The 16,016-nt window shown below is 29.5% G+C and overlaps 1 protein-coding gene across 1 annotated transcript in view; it reads left to right on the top strand.

Annotated features, from left to right (window-relative positions):
* The first annotated feature begins 2,736 nt into the window (after positions 1 to 2,736).
* The window catches only part of LOC126840527 (uncharacterized), a 45,298-nt gene continuing 32,018 nt past the window's right edge, over positions 2,737 to 16,016 (top strand). The window contains exon 1 of the mRNA XM_050576343.1: positions 2,737 to 3,154. The gene's annotated coding sequence lies outside the window, so the exon portion shown is untranslated. The remainder of the gene's footprint in view (positions 3,155 to 16,016) is intronic.

Raw genomic sequence — 16,016 nt, 5'->3', positions numbered from 1 at the left:
GATAAAATGTTTACTCTTAGAACACGGAACGTTTGATGGTATAGTGGTAATATGGAATTTGAAAGGACTTAAATATCGGCATTTGTGGAAAATCAGATTAATCTATAGGTGTCAAGTTTACAGGTTGTTGAAATTTATACAAGTGAGTACTGCAGTAGTAGTAGTAGACCTTGGGAATATTGGTTAAACAATATGTTGATTTTGTTGTAATGTTTTCTTTTTTTAAATTTTAATAGAACCACAATATAATATCAAAACTATTATGTGCGTGGTGTGATAAGGTAATCGCACTTCTAATTACCTAAGTCCGTAACATTTTTATTTTTATTTTTAGTATGGTGTACCGATACGGATAAAAGAAGCGCACCTTGTGAACGCTGGTTTTCTTACGAGATATGCTTATACTGTAGTAACCCCATTCTTGAAAAAAAAATTCCGAAAAAAAGTGATTACAATAATTTTATGATTTATAATTATGTAGTTTGAAATTTCGAAAATAATATATTATTGTTTTGCCAATAGATTCAATTGCACAAACCAAATTCGGAAAGTGTTTTTGATTCTGTGCCCAGAGATGTTATGCCACTTGAATATTTAGGTGGTTGTGGGTTGAGTCATACAGAACAATCAGGTACCCAGTAATACCGACGTTTGAATAATACTTATTTAATATTCGTACGGATATTTTTGTTTTCTAGAGACAACTTTGGAGCTAATGAAGTTAAGACGGGATCAGTATACTCATGCGGACGGTGCAGAAAATTGTCAAAATAACTGGCAATCAAAGCTGTTCAAATTCTTATTAGGATAAAAAAAATTGCCTTCCTATATTTATTGGTTTTATAAACTTTCTACATGTAGAATGTAATTTTAAAAAGCACTAAAAAACTATTTAAATAATATTTAAAAAAATTATTCTAATAACTTTTATTTGAATAATGCGTGGCATCTATTCGTATATGAACATTTAGATAACGTTTTATTCGAATTATGCACAATTCTGGTTTCAATATGTCAACACTTGCAGTTAAACCATACAATTTTTTTTAAAATGTTTACACATTAATCAGTGCAAACTTAACACAGTTATTTTTAATGGAATATTTAACTTAAAAATTATAAGATCCAAACGAATGTACTTATATTTTTATTCTGTAAAATTAAAATCATATACTCTGAGCATATTATTGTATTAATGCACCTGTTATTAAAATAATTTTTAAGCGACAATTTGTTGTTTATAATTTATGTTAAATAAAAAACCGATTTATAATTTATTAATGAGTTGAAAAGTAAATATTTTTAGTAAATTTATAAATATATTTAATGATTAAACTAATGCTGCATTTACACATGTACATTGTACCTATTGGTTGTTTAATGTTGCCTTATTGATAAGAGTACTGTTTAATAAGAAGTTGTGTATATATTACATATTGTAATAAGAATATTTATCACGATAACTAAGGTAAACGGTACACTCGTTGCTCAGGTTTAATAGGTTTATTATAATACAATAATATAATTTCACGGTGAGTTTCTATTTGCTCTTATCAAGAATAAAATAATATTTTGTTGCGCTCTCGACTGAACATTATTATTTTTAAAACATAGACAATTTTAAGCCGTTGAATATTAATTTTAAAATAAAATTTCGTTAAAACAAATCTTAAGCCATCTCTAGGATAATTGAAAAATTAATCCTATACAGTTTTGTACACTTTTCTATGTTTCTTTTGGAATGACCGAGTAATAATAATTATTTTATTCGAATGTGCTTGTTGTAATTACACAACTGTACCGTATGGGATATTTGCAAGCCTGAATATTACTGGTGTAATTTTTTCAGGATTTTAATGTTAACAATGCATGGATAATTGTAACTGAAATTTCAGTTAGTAACAGATGTTTTGTAAATGTAAATTTTCGCGGGGACATTAATATGCCACGTTTCTAATAATAATGGGGCAATTTTGTCTGTTTACTTCTAAAATCACCACGACACTATTCAAATTAACATTAAAGAATTATTTGTTTATTGTCGGATAGCATAATTTTGAACATTTCTTCTTTAATTAAAAAAACATGTACTTACAGTTTGTTTGACTTCGTTCACGTGAAACTAACCTATTATTGTATAATATTATCAATACTACTATTTATCATTTTTATTCATATTTATTTTATCTACAAGAAATAGTGCGTTAATTGCAAATTAATGGAATAAACTATAAAGTTTTTATCCCTATTCGTTAATTATTATTCCTTTTATCTTACGATTAGTTTGTATTCGTTATTAATTTACATTTTAGCCAACATAAACAGTTACACACCTAACATCAGTCCAATATTTTAGACCCAAACTATACTACCGAAAAGATTTGTAATAAACTAAATAAAGTGTAACCGGTTAGAACTCTGTTCGAAAAACTATTAAACGTAAAGGGGGGATGATTTCGGTCAAAATGTAATACACCGTGTATAATATAATATATTATAATAACAATATGTGTGTGTGTACAAACCGGCTGTATATTTTGTGCAAGCCGAAAAGCACCTTTGGATCTATATATTATATTATATGGTACACAAACACCAACACACCGTCTGATGGCGGAAACGAAACCGCGGCGAGATGCGGATGATACGGTGGCGGTAGCGGGCGGGTTAAGGTTGCGCAGAATCCCTCAAAGGTCCCCACAACCTAGACGATACACTATACGGTGTGATGCCAACTCAAAGGCCAGTCCGGTACGTCGCGCACGCTAGGCACGTTTGGCGAATTTCCTTTAGCCGTACTTACCTCGTCGCAAAGGGCAACAACACGCGCGGTTAACATATTATTTACAATCGGCATGATAAACACCGAGTCGTCGATCATATCAAGTGTGCAAATTCGTCGCCCCTTTAATCGACTAACTAAACAAAACTGTATCTGATCGGTTCACGGTTTTTTTTTTTTGTTTAAATTCGAAAATTTCCGTTCGAGTGTAATTGTCTTGTATTTTTGTGTCGATAAAAATAAGAACTTATTGGATACCTACGCAGCGACAACGCGGTCGTCCAGACGAAACCCAACAATCGTCCTAAACAATGTAATCGAATGGACCACACGTGGGAATTGATTAAATTCTAAAAAAAAAAATATTGACTAGTGAGTTAATTTACTATTATCAATTACCTATTATTAATTTAGTTTGAAATAATATTCGAAACAAAATCATATAGCACGGAAACCATTACTATATTTTCATTTGTGGTTAAAAATGCAGGTCAAAAAGATAAGTAATAAAACAACAGACAAAATAATGAACGGGCATGACACATCATGATTATTAGTAATTTACAGTCACCATACAAAACTTAATAAATTAACATCACTAATTATTAATCACAGAATGGGGCTATTGCAAATATTATTGGTGAAACAGTATTTCATTATATTATAAATAGTTCATGTTTAAGATTTATAAATATTAAATATGATAATTGATAAATTCAAAGAATGATTTTGACAAAACTGTGGTTTGGTTAAAAAATATTTTTTTGTTTACCACTCAAAATAAATCCAATATATTTTGACTATAGGTTATACATTAAACATATTTTAGTTAAAAAAGTATCTATAACATTGATGTGATATTTGATTCAGTATAATAAAATCCCTTTTATATGTTCTAATCTTTATTCGATTGTATTATTTGGATAACATCAGTAAAATATTGAAGGATGGTTAATAGATTAGAAAAGAAGGTTCTAATACAAATATGTAGAATTGTAAACACTGTTTTGAATACATTATAACGCTGTTTGAAATTCACATCTCAAATATGTATTTTTCCATCTTAAATTTTGATTTGAAAACATTTTTTTAAAAATATTATCGTATTCCGATTGCTTAATGGGTGTTTCTATTAAATATACAAAGAGATTTTAATAACTTTTAACTGAAACAACACAACCAAGACTCGATGCTTTTATAAAAGGATTAATTCAGCGTAAACACAATATTATAATGTCAATAAAGAAAGTAATATACAAAGAAAAAAAAAAGGCCGTCTTATCCATTTTATCAGGATTATTCGCTTGCATAAATACTGGCAGGTCACGGAATGGCGAGTCATAAATTCAAGCTGATGTTATTACATTAAGGCTTTAACGGGCTACCGTTTTTTGATCTTATTCGAGTTTAACAACACGTAGTCCGTAAGTAGTTGACTTAACACCCGACAATCTGACATCCGAATTAACTGGAACTTATGACTTCATTATTATTTTCAACTTTAGAACCTACTATAAAGTGGTTTTATCATAAAATTTATCATATAAAATTACATAAAAGTGTAATAATAATATCTTGGCATGCTAGAGAGTTTTTACGCACTATGTCGATTAAATAAGAATGTAATATAATCTAAGTTTGAAGTAAGTACATTTATAAGAACATATTTATGTATTTTTTTTTGTCAATAAAAAAAATAAGTCAATAACAAAGTGCATTGGAATGCAGCCGGAATATGCATACTTAAATAAGCTGAAAAGCTTTTGTACTGATCAAAATATTATTACATGTTGGGCTCATGCTAAGAAAAGTAATTAAATAAAAAAAAAATCGTGGAATTTTTGTTTTTTTTTTTTAATATTCCGTTAAAAGCGGAATGACGTGGTCATAATTCTATTTTTCTATATTAGATAAGAAACCCGATGGTCTTGAGAACAGCTTTTGAGCGCGCGGTCCTTGTTTCACCGACCTTTATTGTTGTATAAAATATTTCCCCGGGGACCCGGATGTGTATATACTCTTGACAACGAATTTTATTAAAACTGGCCGTTCGACACGGCCATACTTTGAAAGTAGAGTATAATTTTCATAAAATAATAGCCTTTAAAAAGTAATCCGAAGTGTTTTGTAAATAGTCGCCTAAACGCTTTTGAACAAGCTGCACCTGTCAGTATAGTGTCCGTGTCAATGTTTTAATTAGTGCTATTGTACGGTTTTTGATCTATAGACAGACGTGAAGGAATCGAGACACAAAAAAGACAAAAAATTAGTTTTTCCCTTGAAAGTTAGGTTAGGTACAATTCCCCTCATCTATTCTCCTAGCTACGAATATGACCGAATCTGTCGAGTTGGAAAGAGGCCCAGTATAAGTTGACTGTTTAAAATTCAAAAAAGCCATTCGTGCATTACAATTTACATACATTTTGCGGTGTATTTAACCCGAGGCGTCTCGATGCCGTTTAATATGTAGATGTCAGCCAATCAGATGATTACAACTGTGGTACGGCGCCAGTCGACGAAGTATAGCTGCTGCCTCGCAGTTAGTACATAATCGTCCTATATTATTATCATCGCAATTGTTGATTGCCCACCATTGCTCATGCTGGACAGACAATAGCGAGCGAGCCTATCAGTTAGTGTAACGATGGTATTATGGTATTTAATTTGCTTTGTTCCCTCCCTTCAGATTAAAAAAATGTAAAAAAAAAAAACAATATATTACAGTACTTGTATAATATTAGAATAGCATTATTTAAAATACACGCGTTAAAGCTAAAAATGAAAGAAAAAAAACCATTTCGGTTATTGGTTAAATTTATTTCGTTGATAGATAAATTATAAATTTGTTTTCAACGAACAACAGTTAAAGGTTTAATCAACGATAAAGCTTCGATCTTGCAGTCGGAGATTTAGTCTAAATTGTATATATTGTATATATATATATATATAGGTATTATTAGTTAATATATAAATAATAATAATATATTATCTTAATGACTATTTAAATAACATTTTACTGTAATACTACCCAACTCTGCTTACAGCTAAATAAAACATTTGATTTTGTCAATTAAATTTTTCTATGAATCTTATGCTGAACTGAAATGGTTCTTGTAATGTTTTTGTCTCATGAATTCTCAATTTTTACTTCACTATGAAATATTTATTAGGTTACAGATGAATAGTTAATTTACTAATTAAATAAATAATTTTTTTTATATCTTAATGTACAAATAATCAAATCAAGAATTGATATTTCAAGATATAACATAAAGAAAAAGATGTTTCTTGCAATCGTTTAAACTAATCGTTTTTACTGATCCTTATTATAATTTGGTCAGCTAAACTGGATGGGCTAGCGCCCTATTTTCAGTATTATATATTTTGCAACTATTTATCATTTTTATTTTACTCATTTTATAACCATTAAAAATAATATAGTAAATTGTCCTGAACTTAAATTGACGCCATAATAGCCCATTATAAAAACGGAACTTTCCCATGACAGTATTATTATGAACGAAAATTATTATTGTTGTTATTCTCTGTTGACGGATTCTCTACCTAAATTTATAACATAATGCATTATATTACATAAAAATTATGTTGGTGATTAACATTTTATCATCCCGCCTGAATTAACAATTGTTGTCTTCTATAAACATTAAAAAAAAAACACTATACCAGACGATACCCGGCGTTTGTGTTCTAAAACAATATTTATATTTAACATATTGTAAAAAGTAATGGAAAAATAAGAATAACCGATCAGCGATCAATGAACAACAGGGACAAACTTGCCAATAGCTGTGGGTGGTTCAGCCCTTCCATTTTTTTTTATTCATATCTGAAATAATGTAAAATATTCACGTAAACGCAAAAATAATAAAAATTGCAAATTCCAGTGATTGCGAAAAATAACGATCGTTTGATTTTCTTTTATTGACTTATCATCAAACCGTCACAATCTAGAACGTTTATTTTTTTTTTAACGTCACGAGGGACTACTAATGGATGTCGCTTAGCTTTTGAAAGCTGTTTATGAAACGTTAACGGAGTATATACTTTTATATACCATTATAAAATAATATCACGACAAAAAAAAAAGCAATTTTATAGTAATGTTTTTTATTTGAAATTGTACCAATTCGAATAACCGAGGGAATTGAATTTCCGATCATTGGCCATAAAAATACTGTTACTTTCTTCACATTAAGTACCTACTGCAAACAAAATGCTGCCTTGTATACAAACCATACAGAAATTTGAAAGTATTAATATTTTCCAAATGATTTGTTAAGGTCTGGTGGAAAATATTAAAATTATGATATTTAGAAAACACTATACTGAAACATTTATGCGGATATTATTTAATTTCTCGTTAAAACAGTAATATTGTGACATTTATTAAGAATATTATTAATAAAAATAGTATCTACCAATAAAACATATAATTCCATAATATATATGTCTTGAAAAATTGATTATGACTGTGATAGAATATCTAAATATACGAAATAAGGTATACACATCTTATACAAAAGTAATACGTTTCAGGACTTCTAGACTCTAGAGATGTTTTTAAACTACTTAGTAGTGATAACGAATACCATCCAAAGTGTGTATAAAACATGCAATTTAACGATTAAATGTGACGTTTTTTTGCTGGTCAACGCATTAGGCAGATTGGTTTTTAGTTTTTTCTTTATCGAAAACGTTTCTGGTATGGATGTTTTCAACAGATAAGGAATGTTGTTTTCAACAAAAAAAAAACATGAAAATAATAAAACACAGTTTTCTGGAAGGAATTCGAAATAAATTATGATGGCGTCATATCCGTGAAAAGTTTTTGTCCGCTCAACACGGGTCGTAGAATTGCGACAACTTTGCGCCCAGCATCTGATGATGCTTCGGCGAGGTCCCTATTTAATACATGGTGAATTCCCGTCGCACATGACCATCTCCCGTGCACACAAAAAAATAAATAATCTTAAAAAGTTATACTCACACGGACCGCACCATTTGAATGTATAGATTAAAAAAATATCGTTCCTTTACCGCGGACAAACCCAACCTTTTGTCGTTGTGAACTCGTATATTAATTATTCAGCTAAGTCTAATCGAAAACTAAATAAATAAATAAAGCTCATTAAAGCTTCTGGTGTAGTTTTGGTGATAGATTTTGATGACGTTAAATGGACGCTACCAAATTATTTTGTTCAGTAACTTGTAATTTTACGGAAATGGCTTTGATAAAAAAATGTTATAAAATGTGCTGACAACATTTTGCGAATATATTTTTGGAACATCGAGTCAAAGGCCAGAATCTATTTTCAAAATATAATTGGGATGTTGCCAATCTCATAAAAAAAATCATAGTATTAAAATCATACATATAAAGATGAATTAATATTTCAAAAATATATCAACAAAATATTGTGTAAACAACAATTGTTATTGTGTACAATTATTATTATCAGACAATATTATATAATACAAATAATATAGATAATAAGTAATAGCTCACAATATGATGTTAAAAAAAGTTCTGCGATGCAACAATTTATAAAAAACAAAGACAAAACTTTCTTGTCTAGTCATTATTGTCATCAAAAACGATTAAACGTGTAAGAAACCAGAATTAAAATTTAGTTACTACTTGAAGATTTTGATTCTCACTAAAAAGTTACAATATATATATGTATTGTTATTGGTATCTGTTGATTCATAAATCGATTGAATTACATTACAGAGTTTTACTTTTCCCCATCGTCAATATGTAAAAGTTGATTTGTTGAGCTTGGTATTGTGTGTTTTACCACTGCGGTCATTTCGATTTCCAAAATGTGCCCACCGGGATGGCGATTAATAATAATAATTGTATTGCGTTCTTCAATATATTCCCCGTCCGTTTAGTCTGTATATGAATAACGCGTTCCGTTGTAACGCTTATAAACAGCTACACACTACGGGTCGGATTATACACACAGTGCATGCAATTATAATATGTATTTAGTGTTTACTAATATGTACTGTCCGAGTACAATACAGATATACAGCCCTCGTTTACCGTAACGGAACCGTAATACATATTATATCCATTTTGTGCGTGCATAGACGTGTCGCATATCTCACACAGATCACACAATATGTACAAATATCAATATATCCCAAACTTTTGGTCGAGTGAAAAAAAAGAATATATATAATATAATATTTCCTTACTTACTTACGATTGTTTTAAGAATTAGTAGCATGTAAAATAGTTAATCTCACAAAAGCAACGATATATATTTTATTTACCGAAAATATCGTATAATATTAATAAATATTGTTAAAACGTTTTTGAATCAACAAGTTACATTATTAAATTATTTCAAACGTTTGTAATTTTTGTTTTTTCACTACATTTTGAGCTTCTTTAAAAAAAAACCAATCGTAATTTAAAGCTAAAAAATGTGTTGGGCGTTTTCCCGATTATAGAGTCTTAGCCTCGTATGAAGACATGAAGAAATCGGTGTTTAAAGTCAACATAAATTGAAAAAAATACTTATATTTAGAAATAATTGCTACGTAGAAGGGTTTTTTCATTCTGTCCGGGAACGTTTGGATAATCTCATAAGCTTATCGTATGGGGTTTTTTTTTACACACAACTGTCTTTACACTGTCTATACACTAACAACCTTTTTTAAAGAAAATTATAAGTATGGTTGTACATACTTTTATAAGCCTATTCGGTGACACACAAGCCAAAACAATGCTTTGCCGAAAAAATTGTTCACAAATCGATTGATCACAGTGGTGTACTTAGGAAATGGCTAAGGAGGCTGCAAATTTCAGACTATATATAAATAATTATTTATCACAGTGCAGTATGTCACTATTTTTTTAATAATTTTGGAAAATCAAATGTTAGCCCTCTCTGAAAAAAAATCCTGGCTATTATCATCGTTATAGTTGTTGGTCCCGCTCGACCTTAGCCGATGGTAAGTTCGTGTTAAGTTATTGGCTTTTACGTCAAGCTGTGTAGCTGTGAAGGGGAAGAAACGCGGAGAGGTCGACCGACAAGTTTAGATATCGGCTTTTAGAGTGAAAATAAGCCGTAAACAGCACATATGCCTCACAAGGTTCAATAGTTTGTGCCGCCCGCGCATAAGGCGTTTTAAAAGTTTATTGCATACATTAACGCGGGTTTCAAAACGTCTTGGCCGAGAACACAAACAACAATCGTATTAGAGGAGTGTAGATTATTATAAACTGTTTTTCATCATACATTACTATAAAATATTTGCGTAAGGTAAAAAAAGGTTCAAATAAAATCGTCATTTCATTAAATGATCAAAAATTACACTTAAAATTTAATTTAAAAATATTTTTTAAGGGATATATTTTTTTTAATGGGAGTCTTTTAAAAGTTAAATAGATCTACTTATTTTATTTGACAAACTCAAGCAGGATGATGTATTGAAATTTAAAAATTGTTCGATAACCAGTTTTTAATTAACAATTTTTTGAGTTGAGCTTTCATTTATTTTATTTGAATTCCTGCCTATATATTTAACTTATTACTTAAAAAGTATGTAATCAAAATTGTCATTATTTGCATTATATCATTCTGATTTCATATCAAATAAATATTTTGCTATTTGATTTAAAAAAATTATCCCTTACAACTACTACTCTTTAAAATAATATTTTTTACTTAAACATGGAAAATTATTTTTGATATTTTTTAAACGTGAAATTCAGACAAAAATGTTTTTTTGTCGATATTTTTTTAATAATGCTTTATAAACACATTTTATTTAATATTTTTATATTATATTTTACAAACATTTTTTTTCTAGAACCTTCATTTTTTTTTGTAATTTTGATTTTATCATGCAATACGTTATAAATATTTTATATATTATGCGCTTGATAATCGTTTCAAAACGGTATAAAAGCACCATGAAAATATTTCTTATGCAATCAAAAAGCCACCATAAAAAAGGTAATAAAATTCTTTAATTACTTACCTACATAACAAAACGTTTTAAAAATGTAATATTTTAATAATAATGTTTCATTAGTACTTGAGATATTTTTTCTCAATAAGCATTCTGCGAGGACGTTTGAAATTCAAAATAAATACAAATATTAAAAAGTATTTATATTTCTATCGTACGATAAAATAATAATAACACAAATATTGCAATTATTATTTTTTTAAATTATGTATTCAAAGTACTCGTATATACACGATTCAGTTTTCAAACACCAAACAAATGTTATACTAATAATATTTTCGAACAAATCATTTTTTTATAAAATATTTATACTTTTATATCGCTATGCGAGAAGGGTAAAACATTTTATACCTATACCCGAAAACGAATTTATTTATTTTTTTAATTTAACAACATAAAATATCGAAATTGATACTCTCTCCGTTATTAACGCATCGCATAGTATATTTATTATGTTTTGAATTACACACAAATTGTATGGATGTCTGTCAGGTCCTTGTTATAATTTATACCCTTTATGGTTTTATGCGCTATGGCGAATCGTTAGTGCCCATATATGTAAATTTAAATAAAACCAATTTTATATTGATATTTGTCGAATGTGTTCGACTTTTTATTTGTGTTCCAATGTGCTTTATTACTTTGGAAAATTGTCCTTACTATAATAATACTGTACCTACGCATACATGCATTGTGTTTGTACAAATATTAGTGAACACATTTATATGATTGAACTATATACAGCTCCATAACACCGTGCACAATGTATAGTAATTATATTTTGATGTAAACTAGGGGTAGGTACACAATATATTATTATTAATATGTAGTGTTTACATGGAAATCGCAGCAGAGGTTAAATGTATTTTCGCGTTATGCCAGTGGAAACGTTTATACTATGTACAAACTTTCCTATATTTAAGGCTGTTTGTGTGTGCCGGTTGGTTAAGGTTGAGCTAGTTCACGATGGCATGCACGCGAGAAATAGTATTAATTATATTGTTATTATAACGAAGCTCATCTGTAGCTGAGATTACGTTTTTAATGCAGGGGATTTATTGAGCAAAATTGAGGGGGGGTTTCACGTCATTCGGTGAAAACCATTAAGCACACGACGGTTAAGTGTATACATAATTTTATTATACAGTGATATTGTAATAATAAAACGATATAATTAATTAACGCAGGCACCTGGCACTGGGCTTGCGTTATGAAACTAATAAAGTAAACGCGCAACGATAATTAATAGTATCAACACCCTCTTGTTGTTGAGTATAATATTTTTATTTGTTTAGACTTGAGTGAGTTTCAATAAGACGATAATGTACAAAGAAATGTGTTACACTTAAAAACCATCGTCAAGGTGTAATAACTTGGTTAGATGTGTTATTGTTGAATAAGTTTAAAAATTGATAAACAAATTGACAATATTCCCAGCGTTGATAAAGATTCAATGTATAAAATTTCAATAATACCAATGCTTGTTAAAAATCGATACTTTCTCCAAAATTTCAATTTTGAACACAATTTGGAATTAATAAATAATAGTTTTTGTTATACCTATACAGACTGACCTATCTTGATGCAACTGAGTGTGTTAAAATGTGGTATAGGCCATAAAATAGAAAAAGTCAATACGGTTATGTCTTAATATTCCTTTGAAAAGTTTACTTTTGTAACTGGTGTTCGATACTGAATACCAGCTGGCAAGCAAATAACCTAACTCGCCGCTCCCAATTCAACTGTCTAATAATGTGTATAAAAAAAAGGATTAAACAGCAACGATAGAGAGAGAAGCAACTTTATTTTAAAAAAATCAAGCGGGCTGCCTAAAACATAGGTTGCCATATAAGACACAGCATACTAGATCAATACAATAGTACATAACACAATTTTTCTTTTAACATTGATGGTAATAAATAATAATAGTAACACAGGTAATATTATTTAGTATATCCTATATTATAATTAAATACCGTGAAAACACTAATTTTTTTAAACATAATATTTGAATATCTGGTACTTATTGTTACTCGGGCAGAACTAAATAATATTTTAAAAGCTCGCCTGATATATTATGTAACAGTATAGTACGGTCGTTTCGAATAAAATATACATATGTATATAAAAAATGAAACGAAACAAAACTGACTGAAAAATAAATATTTTAACAAACCCTAAATAAGCAAGACTACCCATTTGACAATGTAGATAGATGTTTGTTTACGGTTCCGGGAAATTCGTCCCAATTAATTAAAAAACAGACCAGTGTATAAAAAAAAGGTATGAATTCATTAATTATGCAATTATAAATGTTAAAAAAAAAATGCCCATAAATCCGTACCTTACCGGTATTAGTTTTAATATATTATGAAGTTTTATTTGGCGTACATAACGGTTTGAAGATGATTACGTATAAACCATGCGATAAAAAATTATAACTGATATTTTACAAATTGCATTCCAGGAATACGTTGAATTAATTAAATTCCAAATAGCGCATATAACTAAAATATACAGTAAATATACGTTGTACGCTTAAGGTCATTCCTGTTAAAGAATGTTATTATTTTTGTATATTACTCGCTTAAAACATATTTGATACAAATAACCTTAAGCGAATTATGTAAATTTAAAATGTTATTTTAAAATTGTACTACTTTATTTTATAATTTATAGTTAAAAATCATTTTTAGTGTTACACAAATTTGTTAAAATCATAATATTTTCTCAATAAATAAAATATTGACAATACAAAGTTTTAAAAATGTTTTTTAAACATATTATAAATTAATTAAAATATTCTAGAATAATTTTAAATGTTTGGTTATTAATGTTTGACTATCTGTCAAATTAATATGTATGATTTAACAATGTTTTTACAATATTAAAAATAGCTACAATCAGTATAGCTATACTGATTTGTTGTGTGGAATAGCTGTGGTTATGTCTGCATGTAAGCCAACCTAAAATCACTGATTTTATATTGAAAATATTAGAATTTTTTATCAAGCTTTGTGTTGTGTGTTTCAGTAGATTTTATTTTAACAAGATACAACACTGGTATACTTAGCATTTTTTTCATTTTATTTCTCTGCATAAGTTTAAATTAGGAAAATTTTAGCCAGCATTAGGTTAGCAACCAGTGGTAATGGTACTATTGTTCCACTAAAGCAAAACAGTAATCTGAGCTTCCTGAACTGGGTAAATGTAAACATGTACACACCGTAAACGGGATAGACAATTAATTATTGTTGCTATGCGTCGTTTACGTCTCGTCAGAGTTTAGCAAAAACGTTTTGAATAATGAATAAAAGTTAAGAAGAACCTGTTTGTCACTGAATAATGTTTTATTATTTTCAACACTAAAATGTTGCTACTATATTGTATAACTAACGTAACAAGGCTAAAAAGAGTAATTTTACATATTATAATAGGTATCCATGGTTGAGCACACATGTGTTCATAAATAGTTAAGCGCAGTTAAATATCGTATTATTTACAAAATATGTGTGTTTTAAGTAAAGTAGGTACTTTTATTTTGCATAACTACTCTTATGACTCGGTTAGGTAATATTCTGTTTATAATAATTGTGATTATTTATCATGTGTTAACTATAAACACATACTTAGTGTTTCTTCACTTTCTGGTACAACAATTCCTGTGAACTCTACGTTTGATGTATACTGTGCTAGTTTTGTTTTTTGTTTTGTAATTAACGAAACCACTACGTTTGATCATACTATTACTTCCAAATGAACTACCGTATAGCTATTAAGGAGGCGAAGAAAACAATTGATGGTCCGGAGCGAAACTGTTAAAACTATATTAGGTATACATAATAAACGATAAATAAAAAGTGTGCCGTTAAAAAAGACGGCGGTAAATTTTGATGGCATATTTAATTAACACATTCTCGCGGTATGCTGACCAAAAGTTTATAATCCATAGTGGCTGTGGCACTATCGAAGCAAAAGCACCTGGGAGACCTGCCCACGGTAGCTACTGCTGTAATATTATAAATAAGGCAATGAGCCGTGGACCAACGCCATCACACGGTTAAAGTCGTTAAGCGTCAGCGTGAAATGATAACAGCAATAATGTGATGGCAACAAAGCACATTCTCCTAAAAGACCGTCAAAATGATATTTTTAGACTTTCCCTTAGAAAAAAAAAAAATAGTTTTTCCAGACATATTCACTACAGAATTGTTTTCAATTTTCTTGAAACGTAGACAACTAACTCTGATCGACTCAAGTTCATCTATTTTTTTTTAAAAAAACGTTTAAAAAGGAGGTGAGAGCAAAGAAAATAAATTGTCTAGCTTTTATCTTCCTTAACCAATTCACTCTACACATCTCCATGGTTTAATTCAATAACATCCACCCACTTGGATTCTTCGATCTAACTCAACATAAACTTTCTACACTTCAATATCTATTACCTATTTCACCTTCTTTCGATACGCCCAAGCCAGGCCAATCTATTTTATGTCATTTCCTGATATAGGCGCAATTTTCAAACTCTAAACGTTGTATACTCATTCTATCTAATTTCAAAACGCACTTCAACGCATTGCTACTGGCATCATTACGGTTATATACAACATTTTCTTTTTACAAAGCCACCGACCGAACTCAAAAAAACGCGGCATCTTCATCGCTTCGTCCATGATCTGGTGCCAAATATTTAACATGTAATTTATGTATTTTTTTCCACCAACGCATTATCTATAACTAACGTATCTGCGATTGGTATTGGACAATAATATATTACACTCATCGTCGACCGACTACTTTAACGCGTCCGACATAAGTGCGAATAATAATATTGTAACAAAGACTGATCGTTGAACAAACGAGTAAGTCGTAAAAAAAATATAATACCGTTCATTTATTTAGCCACAACGCAGCAGTTCGCGGTACGTGCCCGACTTGTGTACGTTTAAAATACAATAATTTCAGTTTGACGACTAATCCGTTTGTTGTATAGACCGATATTGTTCCATACAAAATGGACATAATATTATTTTGACGAATGATGCGACCTACATAAACAGCTGTCGGTTATCAAAATGTTTTGTTATTATCGAGCGAGAGCAATACCGGCATTTCTAACTGTGTTGGGATTATCATTTTCATTATTTTTATTTATTGGGTGGGAAGTGTGCATACAATGAAACACACACGTGAAATGCCCGAAGAGGGGTAAACAGAAACCCAA

The sequence above is a fragment of the Adelges cooleyi genome, unplaced genomic scaffold, assembly GCF_023614345.1.
Source record: "Adelges cooleyi isolate 19-005CV unplaced genomic scaffold, UGA_ACOO_1.1 ACOO_flye_CR_arks_rails_tigmint_CR_PRNA_376, whole genome shotgun sequence".
In the NCBI taxonomy this organism is placed as follows: Eukaryota; Metazoa; Arthropoda; class Insecta; order Hemiptera; family Adelgidae; genus Adelges; species Adelges cooleyi.
The sequence above is the reverse complement of the archived record's forward strand: the minus strand, read 5'-3'. Positions and strand labels throughout refer to the sequence as shown.